Below are 18,960 nucleotides of genomic sequence, written 5' to 3' on the forward strand. Positions count from 1 at the left end.
TCAGCTCCAGCCAATCTGCTCTTGCTCTCTCCTTCCGAGAAGGTACTTGTGGGGCAGTTGCCTTTAAGCGGCTCCTTCTGGACAGGGCAGGGCAGCAGCAAGCAAGCATGGGCGGCTTTTTCCTTCCCTTGACCAAAATACGCGGGGCCAGCTTTGCACCATCCCATTCAGCATCACACCTGTGCATCAGCCACTCGCCTGTCCATCTGCCACAGACAGGCCTGGACGGGACCATTGAGTGGCCTTTGCCGCAAAGAGCCTAAAGGGCTCACAGGAAACCCGGAACCAGCACAATGGTAACAGCGCAGCAATACCTGTCATTGATCAAGGGGTATTCTGGGCCCGACATGGTGTTAAGTGATTCAGTTCGGTTAGCACTCTTAGAATTAACCCCCTTTTGCCTATCAGGAAATCGAAGACGGTGGGCATTAACGCCAGGGAGCAGGGAGTAAGGGGACACACAGAGGGGCTGAGGGGCTGGGCACTCTGAGCCCACGGATCTGCCCACTGGCCCCGGCTGCACGGGCACCAGAGCTGCTGCTTTGGAGGGGGTGAGGAGCTCTGGGGAAAAGATGGAGCCTGACGTGGGTAAGATTTGGATATTTTCAGCCTGGAATGAGGGTGTAAGTGACTGAATCAGAGTGATGAGCCAGAAAGCCCGGCTGCAGGAGCTCCCCTGTGGGGTGAGGGAGGAAGGCCTTTGGGGGCTCGTGGCTGAGCAGAGGCGCTGGGTCGCCAGGAGCCGCCCCGGGCTTGGAAAGGGGGAGAAACGCAGCGCCCTGCGCTGCAAGGGCACCGAGACATGGTTGCAGTTCCTGACGGTGACAGGCACAAATGGTGCTGATGGTGGAATGCACGGACTCTGCCTTCAGAGAACTCCTGTCTTAAAACCTTGGGCCACTCATTTAAACTTGGTGGCCTCAGGTGAATGGTCAGAAACAGTTTCTGATGAGGTTGCAGAGATTGTGTGTGGCCTCTGATTGTGCACGGTCTCTGTGTGGTCTGATTGTGCGGCCTCTGATTGTGCAGCCTCTGTGGCCTCAGAGCTCGGTCTCTGGGGACTCTGGTTGTGTGCGGTCTCTGGTTGTGCTCAGCCTGTGATTGTGGTCTCTGTGCGGCCTCTGATTGTGCACGGCCTCTGATTGTGGGTTGTGTGAGTTTCCTGGGATGAAGTAGATGAGCCTCATGCTGGGGCAGGTGTGCCTTGTGTTGGGCATGTGGAGGAGGAAGAAGTTTAACCCATCCCCTCTTTGAGAATGGCAGGGCAGTAACAAAGGCGGTTGATTTATACGTGGCCATCCTCCTGAGGAGACGACCTGAAAGTTTTACTGCTTTCCTGGAAAGCTGCTTTGGGTGTCACCATCACTGGTCATGGACAGCAGCTCAGAAGCCTGCTTAAGGTGCAGGGAGGGACCGGAGCTGGTCCTGTCTGTGCCTAGGCTGCTGGTCACCCCGACGGCCAGGCGATGGCTGCCTTTGCACGAAGCTGGGGTCAGAGTCAATTTGGACAGTGTCGGCTTTGATTTAGGTCAAGACTGGTCAGTCTTAAAATACAGACGTTAAAGCATAGGGCACATGGCCAGTGTTGAATTACATTTTATTCGGTGTAACTGATGGGACACTGGGCCTGAGTCCCAGGCCTGCCATGGGGTTCAGGGAGCTTCAGAGGGGGGGATGCTTGTGCTCAAGTTTTCGCAGGTGGGATGGGACATGGGCACTGGGCTGGAATGCTCTAACCTTCGATCTTCAGTCGTCGGTACTGAAAGGAATGTGCAGGAACAAACTCACCTGTGTGCACGCATATCATTTTCAAAGATGGACGAGCTTTTGGGCAATATCTAAAGACTTTTCAAGTTTTGAAGGAAGGTGGGATGACACTGGAAACGTCAGGAGTTTTGGCTGGTGACCAGGTCCATCACCACACACATGGTCCCTAACCTCGCACACCTCTGATTGCACAGAGCAAGTGACCAGGTCCGTAACCTTGCACACCTCTGATCATGCACAGCCGGCGACCAGGCCCGTAACCTCAAAAGCTTTTGATTGGGTGCAACTGGTGACCAGGTCTGTAACCTCGCATGACTCCGATTGGACACAGTGGGTGACCAGGTCCGTAACCTCACACACCTCTGATCGCGCACAGCGGGTGACCAGGTCTGTAACCTTGCCTGGCTCTGATTCTGCACAGCGGGTGACCAGGCCTGTAACCTCAAAAGCTTCTGATTGTGTGCAGCTGGTGACCAGGTCTGTAACCTCACACGCCTCTGATTGTGCACAGCTGGCGGGCGCACTTCAGTGAGGGGCTGACCTCCCAGGTGTGAAGGGAATGCTGTGTGGCTCGCTCAGCCCCTCCATGCTTTGGGGGCTCCAGGCTGTGACCGGGAAAGTAGGATGTTGTCCCAGGAGGCCACTGTGGGGAGGGGTGGGGGAGACAGGAGGCAGCTGCAGGGTGGAAGTAGGATGTTGTCCCAGGAGGCCACTGTGTGTGGGGGAGGGAGGCAACTGCAGGGTGGTGAGGGCATGCATGTTGCTGGGAGTGGCCTGATCCATGCCTTCTGCACATGAGTTCTGGCGATTCTCTTCCGGCATGTTGGCATATCATTCAGCGCCCCCATCACATTTGAGATGAACTGTGCTCTGTGAGTGGCCCTGCCCCGGGTCATGACCACATGCTGGACTTGAGCTGTGGGAGCCACATGGACAGTTGGAGGCCTCAGACCCCAGGGCTACACACACCGAGATTTCCCAGCTGCGTCTCCTGAGGCCTTGTGCTGACCTCCCTTGCTGCTGCTGTCCCAACTCCTGACACCACACAGCTTCCCTCTCAGAAGATGTCATGGAGCTTGTCTGCTGTTCATAAATCTTACGCACATTTGGATGCGTTAGCTTCATGCGGAAGTCCTGCAAGCAGGAAATAATGGAGGCTTGGCTCCAACTGGTCTCCAGGAGTCTCTCTCCACCTGCAACCTAGCAAGTCAAAGTTACTTAAATGTGTCGTCTGAAGGTAACAAGCGTGGGAAACGTGTCAGTGCCATGCAGTGCGAGGCAGCTCTGGGAATACCAGTACACTCTCGTGCTGCCAAATGTCATGTCGTGTGGATGTCACAGCCTCCTTTTCTTTGTCACCTGTGTTCCTAATTCCCTGGATTTCTCAAATCTCTGGATTTCTCAGGTTCTTTACTTCTCCAGGAAAAAAACCTGCCCCATTGTGCTGTTACCTCTGTAAGGGGCTTTTACAGCAGGAGGTGAGGCAGCAGCTAACAGTATAGGCACATGCAGCAGGATCCTACTAGTCTCAGGTGCACCCAGAGGGAACATAGCTGGGCAGGTGGTCCTCATCTCCTATGTCATCAGGGGCACCCACAGGAAGCACAGCTGGGCAGGTGGCTCCATCTCCACTAGTGCCAGGTGCACACAGGAATCACAGTTGGGCAGGTTGTTTGTTGCCAGGAAGTACAGCTGGGGTTCAGCCCAGAGCCTCAGGCAGGGGGTTAATTGGAAAGGTTGAGAACCTTGGCTTGATCACCGAGACACAAATTGTGGCAGTAGAAGGTGGACATTCCCCCGACCATTCGTCAAACGTTTTGCTTTCTCTTGTTTCCCTGAACAGAGTCTTTTTAACTCCTAAGATAGCTCCTGCATATATATCTGTATATCCTTGTAGAGGGACTAGAGACACTGCTGGAAAGTTAGTAACTCTGTATTGATGAGGTGCCAGTTATTAGTCTGTTGCCTTAAAACATCAGCGATTGAAATTGCTCCTCCGAACATGACTGGACGTGTGGCCAGTCTTTGGACTTGGAATTGAAATGAATGGTTGTAAATTTAGGGTAAGTCACAGTAACATGTTTAGACAAAACATCTGATGTAGGTGGCAGAGTTTTTCAAGTATGTATAGAACTGTGGTGAAAACGGTAGGGGGCAAAGAAGGATTGTCCTGTCCTGAAAGATTTAAAAAGTGGATTACAAATGCGGACTTCAGGGCGCATATAGAGGCCGTCAAACTTAACTCGGTGCTTCGCACAGCAGAAGGGTAAGAGCCAAAGGAATGTTTCTGGATGTTCTTCAAATGACTCCTTCCTCTCAGTGTGGAAGCTGTAGTTAGTGTCCACTGGTTCTGGGTCTGCCAGCGATGTCTCCTGGGTGGTCAGGTGGCGCTCTCAGAGAAAGACGCAAGGAACGCCTCCATGGTTTTCTGCCAGCTTTAAGATAATCTTTGTAGCCCTTGGTTCCATTTGTTTCTCCCTTGTAGTTTTGTTTTTTAAATTTAGGTATAGTAGCACTGCCACTCTCTTTTGTGGACAGTTCTGTTAGTTTCCTAGTGCTTATGTCCATCCCCTTCATTGAAGTGTCTGTCCGGTCTTTGCCAATTTTTAAAATTGGAACGTTTATTGTCCTCTGTTTCTTTCCCTTTCATGTAACTTTTAGCTTGTCTTATCTACAGAAAGTCCTGGCGGGATTTATGTTGAAATTGTAAGTCTGCAGGTCAGTGTCCTGCCGGGATTTATGCTGGAATTGTGGTAAGTCTATTGGTCAATGTGGAGAGAGTTGGCGTCTTGACCATGTTGCCGCTTCTCCTTGGACTTGTAGCTCAGTTGACATAGCTCTTTTCTTTCTTCAGCATTTTGTGGTTTTCTTCATACCCATCCTCTGCATGCTTTGTTAGATTTATACCTACGTGCTCTTTATACAGCTACTGTGAGTGTGTGGTTTTTAAAATGTAGGTCCCAAATACGAATTGCCCGTATGTAGAGTAAGATTTGACTGTGTGCTGTGACTTGGCTAAACTCAGCTATTGGATCTAGGACTGACAGTTGTAGATTCCTTGGGAATTTTTATATTCCCAAGGGGCTTTTGGTGTGACTTGAGTTTTCTCCTTTCTGTTTTCAGTTTCTTTGATTTGTGCTCATTATGATGTATTTTTGCTGGCTTTGAGTTGAAGATAGAAGCTTAGATTATGGACCCGAGACCTTACTTTTTTCAAATATGAGCCTTTCGTGCTATAAGCTTAGTTCCCGTCATTATTTTGGCTCCATTTCATAGATCATAATTTTTGTTTCACTTCAGTTGAAAATTATTTTCCTTGGAACACTCATGGTGGTTTTATTTAGTTCACTCAAATCTCATTTTAGCAAAAGATAAAAATTCATGCAGGTTTAGTTCCTGTGTGTGCCTCATAATATCTTCACGTTCTGTGCCTTGACCAGTAAGTAAGTGAGCTTATCAGGGAGATGGCTGCATGGTATATTAGTGTTGTAAAAATTATTATGTGGGAATTTGAATGTTTTTGAGACAGGGTCTCTATCGCCCAGGCTGGAGTATAGTGGTGCAATCAGAGCTCAGTGCAACCTTGACTTCCCAGGCTCAAGCAGTCCTCCCACCTCAGTCTCCTGAGTAGCTGAGACTACAGGTTCATGCTGTCACACCCAGTTAATTAATTTTGTTTTTTGTAGAAATGGAGTTTCACTATGTCCCACCTCAGCCTCCCAAAGCGCTGGGATTACAGGCGTGAGCCAGTGTACGTGGCTGGGAATTGAAGTGCCACGAGGGTGCAGAGGTTTTAGGTTTTGTGTTCTGATATTGTCACATACCTGACAGTGCCTGGCCTGCGGTCGATGCGTAATGCATATTCCTGAGTGAATATGCGTTCCTGAGTGAATGGATACTGCGATATTGAATTAAATGTAATTTCACTCACTCTGTGCCAGTCGTTTTGCCTGTCTGGACTGCTTTGTTCTGCAAGTTACCCTGTAATACGATCACGTTCTTCAAGCGGTTTTGCACTTTGATTATTGACCTTTTTTCATTTTAAATGAAACAAGTACCCCCCCCCCCCACCCATTCTCTCTAAGATATTCTCATCTTCCCTCTGTAATTGGGATATATGGTACCAATGCATGTCTCTTTATAAACATGTTATAATAAAAATCCTTGAATTACACACGTGCTTACATAAACAGGTTTGATTCTTTTAAGAGTTGGTGTTGCAAAGCAGAGATCTTGACAAGTTCTACTTCTCGTAATATATCAGTGAGTATAGGATTGCATACATTCTACTTTATTTGCCTTCTAAATAAAGAATATTCTTAATCATTGCCACTTAATAAACGTTGGGCAAGATCTTTCAGAAAGGATGTTTCCACAAATCAAAGTTTGTACTATCAACATTGTTATTTAAATAGCCAGTGAAACCATCAAAATCTTATCACATTTACATGTTGCACCAGGAATCATCTCTGCTTTCCTCCCTGCAACTCGGTATTTTTGACGCGATCTGAGTTAGTGCACAGGAAGCCTCAGTGTTTCCTGGAGTAATGCCCGCAGCTCACTGGCCTCAGAGAAAGTCGTAACGTGTGCACGAACTTCTCTGGAATAACTTAAGCTTATTACATACATCTTCTGGTAGGTCATTTGCCCCCCCAGTCTCAAAAAGAAAACCTCAGACGTCTTAAATTAACGGCAAGTCTTTTCGGGACTGAGCCATTATTTCAGAAAGCAAGATTGTCAGGGAAAAAAATACAGCTTTAAGGATGATAGAAAGATCTTAGCATCTTCTGAAGCCTGAAACCTGTGGCAGGAGACAGCGCAATCATTCCTGTCCTGAAGGTACCTGGCCTGTCCCGTTTTGTTTTCCATTGCTTACCCAGATGCGGCAATTTAAGAAAATCACTGGAGTCATTGAATTAAGCATCCCTTTATTTCCAGCTTTTAAAAGGTTTTAAGTTAAAATATAACTTTTAAAATCTTTTATGCAACAAACATTTGGCGATATTATGTCTGTGTTCTGTGTGCGCTTTCTCTGTTGTGTGTAGGATTTCTTTTATGTACTCTGTTGCATGGCACACAGTAGGTATTAAATATTTGGGAGATGAATGAATGAATGAATGAATGGGGAAATGAAGTTCAGGATAATTTCTGCAGCATTTGGAGATTCTCACATACAGCCTAGGCTTGTGCAGTGTTACCAAACAAGGCCCAAGTGAAAGCTACAGTACTTATGTGATTAATTGCTAAGCAGCAGTCACTTTCTCTTCGTGCATCCTGGATTTGTGGGGTCACAGGACCTACTGAAGTCGTACCGTATAATGTCTGATGATGGTGAGAATGCCGGCATGCAGATAAGTAACACTTGCAGCTCTCAAAAAGCATGTTTTATCTATAGTTAGCTGGCAGGACTCAACAAACGCACGTTGCCTCCTTAATTCGCCCACACAGCAGACACTTTTTTCAGGCCTGGGGTGTTACTGGGGAGCAGTGAGTGGGGTCCTGGCTCGCCCCAAGGTGCCCTGGAGCTGAGAGGAGATTTTGTACTCGGAGATGGAGGTCGGGACACGCTTGAGCCCAGCGTCTTGAGGTGAAGTTTTCTTCATTGAAAACTTCTATTTGCTGAGAAGGAACGGGCAGAAACTTCGTTTCAGATAAATGAAAGTCATCCCTTGACAGAGGTGCATCTCTGACGAGCCCCCTGAGAGAGACCCTCGGGCAGCAGGGAGAAAGAAGAAAGCGTGACTCTCCGCTGTTCTACACGTCCTGGTGTGAGGTCTCTTGGCCGGGACCTCCGAGGAGAGGCAGGCATCTGGCGCCTGCTTCTGTGGCACGAACTGCTGACTGTGAGTGGGATCGGTTCTCTAAGGTGTGCAGATTCGAGGGGCTCTGAGGACTTCCTTCAGCTGAGGCATCTGCTGTTAGAGCCGAGTCGTTCCCTGGGTACGGCGTGTGCCTGTCATCTGCTGCCCCGCCCTTCGTGAAGAGACAACAGCAGTAGCATCACCCTCGCCACAGCCGGGGAAGCTGGCTGGATAGCAAGAGGTTGGAAAAAATTCAAGTACTGTGTTTATAACACTCATGACAGAGGCTGGATTTGGTGGCTCATGCCTGTAATCCCAGCACTTTGGGAAGCCCGGGAGGGAGGATCACTTGGGTCCAGGAGTTTGAGGCCAGCCTGGGCAAGACAGCGAGACCCCATCTCTACAAAAACTACATAGTCGGGTGTGGTAGTGCCTACCTGTGTTCCTGGCTACCCAGAAGGCTGAGGTGGGAGGATCACTTGACCCCGGGGAGGTCAAGGCTGCGGTGAGCCGTGATCGCACCACTGCACTCCAGCACAGGTGACAGAGGCAGACCTGTCTGAAGAAAAAATTTGGTTTTTAATCTCATGACAGACGTTTTCCCTGTCCCAACCTATTCCAAAATAGCTAATGTTTTTGGCGATTGCATTTTGCATTTCAACTCCAAATGTACGAATGTTGCTTCAAGAAATTCTTCCTCTGCGTCCCATCTATATGGTGGAACCAGCCAGGTGCCATAACGTTACGGGACGCTTCTCCGCATGGCCTCGTGTGCATCAGAGGAGCCCTGGCCGCTTGTTCAGCTTCTCTGCATCGAAGAGATGGCTGTGTGTGGCAGGACTGATCCTCACGACATATGGTTCGGATTCCTCATCTGGAAGAAGACACGGTCTTGAGCTCATTGCCGCGGCGAACACGGTTTGCAGATGAAGGACGGCTGCTTCTCCCTGTCCAGAGCTGCCCCGTTGCTGATGAAGATTATGAAGTTGGTCAAAAGAGAAGCAGCTGACACAGCAGAATGACCAGGAAGCACTGAGGGGTGTGGGAGGTGAGAACCTGTATTCCTTCCCCCGCCTGCTGAATGTTAAAAATTTCTCAGACGCAGAATTGGCCTTCCATGTTCACGGGTTCTGTAGCCCTGGATTCAGCCAAACTGAAAGTGAAAATATTCAGAAGGAAAAGAACGGCCTAACCTGTTCTGAACATGTGTAGACTTTGTCGTTTTCATTATTTGCTAAACGATACAGTACAACCACCATTTACACAGCACTCATGTTGTTTGGGGTATTATGAGTAATGTAGAGATTTTAAGTACACAGGGCACGCGTGGGTTCTATGCAAATACTGCGCCATTTTCTATCACGGACTTGAGCATCGCAGACTTTGGGATCCTGACCCTGGAACCTGCTCCCACAGACACCGAGGGTGACTGTACTTTAACACGCTTTATTTTTTCAAGAGACTCGCTGGAAGAAACACAATTTTTTCCACACAGACCAACGTTCAAAATCTATAAATAGTTTTTAGGAGGAGGGGGGAAGGATTTCAGGGTTTTTTCCTCCCCCAGTTCAAGCTATTGAGAACACATTCCTTCACCTTGTAGTTAATTCGTGTGTGTGAGAATACGGAAGATCCATTCTCTTACCCAGTTTCAGGCAGATGATACATTGTTAACTGAATTTCAGGCAGACCATACGTTATTAACTGTAGTTACCACGCTATACATTCGGTGTCCAGAACTGACTCACCTTTTCATGAAGTGTCATGACCCTTGACCAGCGTGTCGCCGTTTCCCCATTCCCCCATTCCCAGTCCCTGGTAACCCCCATTGCACTCTGTTTCTACAAATTCTTTAAGATGCCGCATATAAGTGGATCATGCAGTATTTGTATTTCTGTGCCTGGTTTATTTCACTTAGCAAAATACCTTCCAGGTTGATCCATGTTTTTGCAAATGACAGAATTTCATTCTTTAAGGTGAATTGTATGCCTTGTGTCCATACACCACGATGTCTCTATCTGTTCATCCACTGACGTGTGTAGGTCAATTTCACGTCTAAGTGACTGTCAATAGCGCTGTCGTGGACGTGAGCATGCAGGCATCTCTCCATTAATGGTTCAATATTCCTTTGGATATTTACCCAGACGTGGGATTGCTGGATCACAGAGTCCTGTTTCTAGTTTTGGAAGATGCTCCATACTATTTCACAGCTGTGCTGCTTTGCATTCCCACCAACAGCGTGCAAGGGTTTCCTTTGCTCCACATCTGCCAACACTGCAGAATTTACATTCCTAGATCCCTTGGGTTCCCTGGCGTGGGCACAGGTGGCCTGATCGCTCACTGTCACCTCTGAGTTTTGCTTTCTCACACTGCAGACAGACTGGCTGAGGAGCCTCTTGGATTGCTTTGGCTCTTGGGAGTTTTGACTTAAAAAGGCAACTGAGCAGAAAGCTGTAGTTACTACGCAGCTGCTTAAATGATTCTGTAAAGACTTAGACTCTGGGTGAGGGAGTGTGTGCTTCTAAAACAGGAAGACAATGCTTGATGTGTTGTGGAAAGTCGAGGCTCTCTTGGCCCCCGTTCACTGCACGCCTCTGGCTCTGGCATGAACACGCAGTGACCGTGAAGCTCTGATTACAGAGATGGGCTCCTCCTGGGGTTTAGGACTCTGGACTGCATGCGCTTTTGTGTGGACTGAGATTAGCCCACTTCTTTCTGCTGTCAAAGCGATTCCATCTTCAATGCCTTAGCAGTTTTGTTTCCTCAAAAGCACTTTCTGATGCCGAAGGGCATGTGGCTGGTGGTATGTGGTTGTAACCACTCTCTGTGGCCTGGCATCCGAGATAGACCATCCACTTCTCACCTGGAGGTGGTCCAGTGTGACTGTTCAGATCCTGGAAGTGACGTGGACGTTTGTTTCTTCTAGTTGTCATCCTTCCCTTTCAGCAGGGCTGTGACATTCTCCCTGCTCGGGAGCCTGAAGCGTCTCCTGTAGTCAGGGGTGGGCTGGCACCGCTGGGCCAGGCGGTTCTATGTGCTGACTTTAGCCACCAGTCTGGCCCTTTGGCGGGCATCTCAGACTTGCTGAGACTCATCTGTGAAATGAGGACGATAGTGCTTGTGGAATGTTTAAATGACATAGTTGTCTGTAAAGTTCGCAGTAAGACCCCGAGTTTGTAGGTGGATGGTCGTCCTCCATCCTTTCCCCTGTCCCCTGTCCGCCTGTCCTCATGCTCATGTTCCCTGGGCTTCATTGTCCCTACCTTGCCCCTTTCCCCTTCTCCCTCCCCACAGCACCAAAAAATGTAAATACAACATCCCGCAAAACCAACTTACTGCTAAGGCCTGAGATCTGCAAAATTGAGAATGAATGTCATGGGAAAGGGACATAGCTGTGTTTAAGAAGGAGGGATTTCTAACTCCCAGGACATGCTGGAGAAATTATGCTTGCCCAAAGAGTTCTTAGCAAGTTACAACAGCAGTTTTGTGTGAAACGGGTGTGTTTAAATCTTCCCACTGGCCAAAATCTTCCCACTGGCCAGGATGGCTGCTGGGGCATCTCAGGGACCTCGTGCAGAGCTCCTGGTCTTGCCAGGGACTGGAAGGGAGGGGGTGTTTCGAGGCTGCAGTAGGACAGGAATCTCCTCACTGCTCCACAGGGTGCACTGCACATGCGCTTCGAATTTTTAAAAATTCCATCGGCATTCATATTTCTAAGCCCTTCGGGGACTGTTAGTACTACATCATTTTTTTTAACATCAGAAGCTTATTTTCAAGACCGCTGCAGTATTGTGAACTTCTGTTGCTCCTTCTCGTGTTCTTTTGATCCATGTGTTAAAAATAGAATGGACTCCAAACAAACTCTTTCCTTTAATCCCCCTTCTAACTGGAGTTCTTAATGTAACAAAGAGAAGAGCTACGGGGGACGATACAAATTTTTAAAAACCCGAAAAGGTAAAACTCTAAATGACCTGGTCCACCCAGCCCGCCTGAGTAAGATCTTCCTGCAACAGCGTGTCTCAAATGTGTTTCTCTCCTGCTCCTACCATTAATTAAATGTGTGTGTGTGTGTGTGTGGTTTGCGACAGGGTCTTGCTCTGTCGCCCAGAGAGTGGGGCACTAGGCACCTAAATAACAATAAATCATGTTTTTATTAAACAAAAAGCTCAGGTGAATGAATCCTAGTGTAGGCTTTGTTTACCCTGGCACCTTATTTAAAAGATCTTTATGGAATTTAAGCTGCCGATACTCGCGCTGGAAACGTGGCGGGGGCTTGCGAGAATGAGGGGGTGATGGGCACAGCAGGTGCACATGGAGCCATGGCAGAGCACGGACAGCCAAGGCGGCAGGGCTGGGTCGGGAAGGACTTGGAGACCCTGTGGGGAGTTTGGCCTCAACCCAAACAGCAGGGAGAAGCCTCTGACACGGTTTGGGGGCAGAGGCTCACCATGTTTGCATTCTTGCAGTGACCCTTCTGGCCGCTGTCTGGGGCGTGCATGGGGCCAGGAGCCTCAGCCCCAGAGCTGGAGCGTCTCAGTTACGTGGGGGCCTGCGGTGTCTGGGGTCCCGAGATGGTAGTTGATATTGGAGCAGAACAACAACTGGGTTCTCAGGCTGAGATTTTGAGTTTCTTCCTAGTCCTTGGTTTTCCGTGGTCCATCTTCTTTGCCTCCCTCCCCCGAAGGGGCGATGCCTGTGGCCCTGCAGGCTGCACAGCAGGTCTGTGTTCATGAGTCCTCCCATCGACTCGGACGTCTCACGAGTTGAATGTGAAGCAGATATTGAATGAGTGCTTGTTGAAATTTTTAAAGATTTTATGTCCTTCGTGCTTTGAGACCTTCACATCCTGTGTGTTTGATCTCTCCATCCGCAGTAGCAGGTAGATGGGTGCTATTACCTATATTTTATCTATGAGAAAAATGAGACCCACACTAGTTAGCTGGCCCTTGGGGCCCTGCTGTGCTCAGCTGCTGAAGTGAGAGGACATCCCAGGTCCTCCTGCCCCTGTCCCCGAGTGCAGGCGAGGGGCTACACATAGGAGCTGTCACCAGCCTACTGCGCCTGCTGGAGAACGAAGAAGCCTATCGGAGATTTTAAAATGAGGCTGCAGCCTTGCCTTCTGGGGCCTCCCAGCTCCTTATAAAGCAATAGGCTCAGAGCAGTAGCACCAGGCTCCTGACAGCCGTAGAATTCCGAACATGGAAACGATTGCTTTCTAATATAAAGTATTCATTCCAGCATTAAATAATCTCCCGACACCGCACGTGGAAACCATCACTGCCAAGTGGGTCTGTGCGCTCGGAGCTGAGCCACGTCGTGGAAGCAGCTCCGTGGCCCATTTCCTTCATCCCTGAGGGGCTCCCCGGCTCTCGGGTGTCTGTCTGTCGAGCCCGACCTCCGCAGCTCGGGCTCTGCACGGGTTCCAGTTGGGGCCACATTGGCTGGTGCGGGCCTGAGGCCAAGAGGAAGCCACAGGTGCCGGGCGTCTGTTCTGTCGTCTTAACCCTGCATTTGCCAGGTTGGCCTTTCCTTGCTTTTCTAAGATAGGGTTTTGGCCTGAAACTCTGGGCTGCAACGTAAGTGAGAAAAAGAATTCTTCCCTTCGGGGAGGGAAGGAAGCATCATCCGTCTGTCTCATTCGACCTTCTGCTGGTGACTTGGCCTCACTGGGGTTTTTGCTTCCAAAGTATGATTTTCTGTAAATCTCTCTTTGTGATTTTAATTTCTGCTTCTGAAATTTTAATTCTTACGGAAAGTCTCAGAATTATATAAGTAGCATTTTTTTAATGAAGTAAATGTTTCAGAAGAGATCACTTTTATTTTTTCTCACTAAGGTTACAATTTCTGCATTTACTCTTCTGTCATACTTATTCCTAAAGTGAAAAGGAAATTAAATAAATGGGTATCTTGATGTGGAAGCGGGAAAATGTGCTGTTTGGAATTTTACGTGGAAAGCGTTTCGCGTTCTCTGACGGCAGCCTCCCAGAGGCTGTCCCTGGAGACGAGAGTTGACTTTTGAAATAGCCCTGGATGACGTTCCCGTTGCTTCCAGGTTTGGGGAATATGAACAAGCCTGCTGTGAGCAGTGGATATGCCTAGCGGGATAACAGACCCGTGATGGCCCCTGCTTAGAAACATGGGGAAGGACGTGCCCTTTCTCGGAGCATTTGCGCCTTTAGTTTATGTAGCTGCACACTGACAACCACGTGCCCTGATGGACACAAGATGAGGGGGAGAGAAAGGCAGGAATTGATCATTCAGCCTGAACCAATGTGAAATGGAGGAGCACCAGGCACCATCAGAGCCACCGTCTCCCTAGTGACAGCGTGGCATTGATTGAAGGTCAGGCCTTGGGCCCAACCCAAGGAGGTGTTCTGGGAGGATACTGTGTAGTCAGCCAGTTGGCTTCCGCCTGTCAGTCTCTCACCTCCTGCCACCTGCCCTCTGTCCATCATCTCTGTCGTCTGTCTATATGCATCATCTGTTACCTACCTGTCACCTGTCGCCTATGATTGTATTCACACAGGAAACATTGGTTGCTTCAAAATAAAGGATGGCACATAAAAGCTGCTGCTAGGTTTGCACCTGTAAACCTGTAGCAAATCTATTATGGGAATCTGGTGGATCTCTGTCTATCAGATGCTGAGGCAGTTCCAGAGTTGAAAATAACTGGACTTTTCACATGAAAACGTAGCAGGTGCTTGTGAGCCTGGTCTGAGGGCCGCAGCATCCAGCACTTAGGCACATCAAGCCATCGTCTTCTGCATTTTGGTGATAGAATCGGCGTAAGTTTCCCCTCTGCCCGCCCCCCAGTCACTGAACAGGTAAATGATCGCCCCGCGTCTGCCCAGGTCTTCAGCGCACTCCCAGCCAGTCGCTTATCTGCAGGTCTCTGCGTCAGGCACAGGCATCTGTGTGTGTGGTACACGCAGGAGCACCCTGGCTTCAGTTCGTAAGACGACTGGGTTGGGGCACAGTTCTATGGGACGTTGTCTGGTTTTAAGGATAACTGTGTTTGTGTGTTACAAATAAACCATAAACAGTCATCCACGACATCATGCAAGCTACAGTGTGTGATTTGTGCTGTGGGCACCCAGAGGCGGCATCCAGGCAGGGCAGGGGCTGGGAGAGGGCAAAGCGGGGAAGTAGACTTGCATTTCCTTTGGAGAAAGGCACTTCCCAGGCAGGTTACAGAGTCAGGAGGACATACAGGGGCGTGAATATGTGAGGAAGGCCCAGGAAGCCAGGGCTGTGGCCTCTGGACACTGCACCAGCTTTAGACTGTAAGACTCTGGATGTGGTTTTCATGGGACACGGTTTTGGAGCTGGACAGACTTTTGTCTTAGATCTGTGGTCCTGAGTGAGGAACATAAGTACCATTTGTGCCTCAAATTCTCATCCGTAAAATAAGTTGTTAAAAGGATTAAACAGTGTTGTCTTTGGGGATGGGCCGGCAAACCCTCCTGTGAAGAGCTGGACAGAACTCTTGCCTTGCAGCTCGGGAGGGAGCAGCCCGTGAGCACAGAGCATGTCTCCAGAAGTGGTCTGCAAGCTGGGCTCAGCCTGGAGACTTAGTTTGCAGACCCTGGTTTGGGGGAAGTGCGGGCCATGGAAGTTACTCAGTGGTGCCGCCCTTCCCACCTCCTAGGTTTTGAGAGATGACAGTAACCTAGGATTTCTTGAAGTCTTGTCTGGAAATTTTCTTTGCTGATTGATTGGGGGCTCGATTTAAATCCAGCCAAATGCCTGCTCTTAAGTAGAGGCTTCTCCTCGTGTGTGGCCCTTCCCCATCCTGAGATTCGCTGCGGAGCCTGTATGGTGAGGAACGTGAGAAGACACGTCCGGTGAGGCCTGCTGGGGTGACTCCGGGGGAGGAGAGGAAGGAGCCACGGCCGGGAGGAACGCGCTGGGTTTCCTCCAGCTGGGGTCCTTGGCAATCGGAGCTTTCCGAATGTGAAGACAGAGTGCAACGTCAGTTTTCTTTAATGCTGGCATCAACTGAAAATGGAGGAGCAGCTCCCCATGCTTAAGTGTTCAATTGAGAAATTAGTGACTTGGGAGCTGAATGTTGGGTGTAGACAGGGCTTTCGGGATGGGACCTGATCATAGAATTGTGCAAGGCAGCTGGAAACCAGGATGCCAGAGCAGTGGGGCCGTCGGCCGGGAGAGCCGCTGGGCATGTTGCTGGAGGGGCCGGGAGAGCCGCTGGGCATGTTGCTGGAGGGGCCGGGAGAGCCACTGGGCGCGTTGCTGGAGCGGCTGTGAGAGCGACCTTGGGTGCGTCGCTGGTGCTGAGGGCGCGTCCCGCTGTGCGGCAGGGCAGTTGCTCATCCGTGGTCCCGGGTGCAGCTGTGTTCCATCCGCTCTGGTCCTTTCTTTCCTGTTCGCTGGGGTGTTTCCTCAGTTGCAGGGAGCAGGCTCTGGGGGTGCCTCTAGGTGCTGAGCAGGGGGCGGAGGGGGTGGAGCAGCTTCCTCCTCAGGCAGCCACCTTCAAGGCAGGACTGGGAACCACGGGGAGAACAGCGATCGGCTGCTGCTGCCTTTTCAGGGGATCCCAAGGCCGGGCGTGTGTGGATCCCGGGGCTTTCTGCTCTGCCCTTGTAGGTGGAACTCCCACCTTCTTTGTAGCAGGAGAGCGGAGCTCCGGTCAGCCTCTTGCTCTGTAATTCTGCTCTCAAGTGGGCTGAAGTGAAAGGGCTGGGGAGGGGGGGGGTGCCTGCCAGTGAACCAGGTCTCCTGTGATTGATGGGCCTGGACAGAACTTCCAGGCTTCTGGCATCTTGTTTCCTCAAAACCAGATATTTTTCTTTGATGGTGGACAGGCGCCGCAGTGTGTAGGGAAAGGAGTGAACCTGACTTCACAGCCAGCGTTGGAGGTCACTCGTCCCTGAGCTCCAGTGCACATGCAGATGTGGCTGTTTGGTTCAGATTTTGGACATCTTTGTAAAATGGGTTAACAAGGCATTTCCAGAAGCGGCCGAGCAGTCTCGTAGCGGGCAGCCGATGGCTGCGGGTGTGGAGTGCCTGGCAAGCTTCAACACTTCTGCAGAAACTGTCCCTTTGTCGGCGGTGGCCGGCTGGCTAGTTAGCATCAAGGACGCTCGTGGATGGGCAGATGCGGAGTCCGTGTCATTTGGTTCCCGGCTCTGTGTTCAGACGTCGGCCTTGTGTTCCATGGCGGAGACGAGAACCCGTGTCGTGAGCTGTGAGTTGGTGGAGGCAGAGGTGGCACCCGAGAGTGCCCGCCCTTCACTAGGAAAAGCGAACTGTGACTACCTTGTGTGTACATCATGATAACTTGTCACTCATTTGCTGTGTTTTTATTAAAGCTTGAATTTTTAGCTCTTCTAGGAATTATGGTTTGATCACTCTTAGAAAACAATACAGTAGGTCCAAGAAAATGAAGGGCGAGTGAGGATGCTGTGCGCTGGAGTTGTGATCGGGAAGGGCCTCTGCGGGTTGATGAGGTGGCTTTGTCTGTGCTCACGCCGGCTCCAGGAAAGGTGCGGCTGCTGCATGGCCCCCTTGCCGTCTGTGAGCTGGTGGCTTTAACGTGTGGATTCTCGCCTCACCACAAGCATCCTTCTCTTCTGGATTTCTGCAGGTTTCATGCCTTTCATTTCTTCCCTTGGCCTTCGTCACTCCTTTTTCAAAAACACTGTGGCGGCTCAAGTCCTTGTGACCGACACGCTTGATTAGGAAACGTCTCCTTAATGAAGAAGATGCTGATTGGTGCTGGTGTTGGCTATCCCAGCCCCGCCAGCTGTAGGATCTGTCGTTGACTGAGTTAACGAGCGCCCTCGCCACCGGGCTTGGCTTCCTGTGCCAGCGGGTGGGGATGAGATGGCAGGGATCTAACTCTGGACTTTATCCAGATAAATCAAGAAGGGGCCAGAAACAGGCGTGTGTTTAGCAAATGAGTTTCAGTGACTTAAACGCTGTGGGCTTTTGTTCGAGAGCAGGGGAGGAACTGAAGTTGTATGATGTGCAGTGCGTGCTTTTAAAATTCTAACGATGAGGCACACAGAAGATACAGTGGTAACTGTTTTCTTGGGTGCCACCGAATGATAAACTCTGTCCACTGAGACCATGCTGAACTTCGTTTTCCTTCTCTTGCAGGTGACATCACACAAAAAGGATATGAAAAGAAGAGGTCAAAGTTAATTGGAGCCTACCTTCCACAGCCTCCGAGTACGTAGCCCCGATGAGTAGCATGAGTCCTCTCATTTCACGTGTTCGCTGCGTGCCAGAGAAACACCTGGAGGCAGACGTTCCCTGACTCCGCGTCGGCAGGAGGCGGCGTCTGGCGTTCATGCTCCAGGCATCCGGTTCCTTTGCGTGATTACATAGAAGGCACAGAGGATTTTTCTATACGTGTGCCTAATTTAACAGGTGTTTTCTCTATAAGCAGAGATCAATATTGTGTTGATTACTTTAAAATGCTATGATTGTAAAAATATGAGCACATTAGTGATTTCAACGTATTTGGTTTAGAGGGCTATTTATTACTATTGATTCTGGTTTAATCCAAGGCATCTATTGGTGGCACAGGCCAAATCTAGACAGTGCTGTGATATGCCGCCCAGGACTCTGCAATTGTGAAAGCTGGTTGTGTGTTGAGATATGGTTGCAAACATACATGATTCTTCAGAAGGACAGTCGATTTCCCGCCAGCGTTTCTACATGTGCAGATTGGCAGCTTTCCTGCACTTGAGCTGGGTTCCATAAATGTCAGGAAAAAAGAACCTCATATTAGACTGGGATTCTAGCACCTCAGTTCCCATCTGGCAAGCTCAGTTCAGCCCGAGAGTGACCTTGAAAATTAGCTAGTTTTGAGGAATGGCTTAAAGCTAACACAAGCAGTTTCTTTCTGAAACATAAGGCTAGCAACATAAATTTTAAAGGTGGAAACTGAGCTTCCATAGTTCTTATCATTGCAACAAGATTTTAAAAGGTTTAAGGATGCACGTGGCCACACCTGCACAAACCCCAATTCTGTTCTTCCCGAGGCCCTGATGCCCATCCAGGGTCCTGTTGACTCAGCAAGGAAAACTTCCTGGGGCTCAGGCTCCAGGAAACTCAGTGTGGAGCTTCTGCTATTGGTAGTTTTGTTTTGATTTCGTGTTTTCCTTACCTTGATTTTTGAGACAGTGATGTAACAGTGAACGTGTTTGTGTGGACCTTGCTTAGCAGAGGCTTAAGTCAGGGAGAGATGCCGAGGAACCCAAGAGAAGGGAAGCAGAGGGCTGGGCTGGAACGCTGGGGCCAGAGGCTTCAGGGCGGTGCTGGGCAGATCCTCCGATGGCCTGCGCCCCCTCCCTCATTCTCTTCTCACGGAGCCACATGGCGATAGCAGGTGCCCTCACGTCCTACAGGAAGGTGGGGGGCTGAC

At 49.8% G+C, this 18,960-nt stretch overlaps 1 long non-coding RNA gene across 1 annotated transcript in view; it reads left to right on the top strand.

The window, feature by feature from the left end:
• The first annotated feature begins 6,820 nt into the window (after nucleotides 1–6,820).
• Nucleotides 6,821–18,960, top strand: part of LOC116269519 — a 35,702-nt gene continuing 23,562 nt past the window's right edge. Inside the window, exon 1 of the long non-coding RNA XR_004177134.1 lies at nucleotides 6,821–17,759. This is a non-coding gene — a long non-coding RNA (uncharacterized LOC116269519). The remainder of the gene's footprint in view (nucleotides 17,760–18,960) is intronic.

Source organism: Papio anubis, chromosome 11 (assembly GCF_008728515.1).
Source record: "Papio anubis isolate 15944 chromosome 11, Panubis1.0, whole genome shotgun sequence".
Classification (NCBI taxonomy): domain Eukaryota; kingdom Metazoa; phylum Chordata; class Mammalia; order Primates; family Cercopithecidae; genus Papio; species Papio anubis.